Genomic DNA, 277 nt, shown 5'->3' with positions numbered 1-277 from the left:
TTGGGTGTGTGTATCTATGTGTCTGTCGGGGTGAATGCAAGCTTTTCTTGAATTAAAAAAAATACATATAAAATAGTGAAACTGCTTTGTTTATTAGTCTCTACGGTTTATGGTTGGACATTTATTAAACAATTTTATGCATTGTTTTTAGCGAATATTTTATAAGACAACGAAGAATTCGTGTTAACCGTCCGACCATAAGCCATTGAGACTTATAAACAATGCCGAAGATTCATTCCGATGCATCAAATATTTTATATGTCCCTAAATCCCAAAT

Source organism: Euprymna scolopes, chromosome 10 (genome assembly GCF_053919585.1).
Source record: "Euprymna scolopes isolate OS-2025 chromosome 10, ASM5391958v1, whole genome shotgun sequence".
Lineage (NCBI taxonomy): Eukaryota > Metazoa > Mollusca > Cephalopoda > Sepiida > Sepiolidae > Euprymna > Euprymna scolopes.
This window is presented reverse-complemented; position numbering follows the sequence as displayed.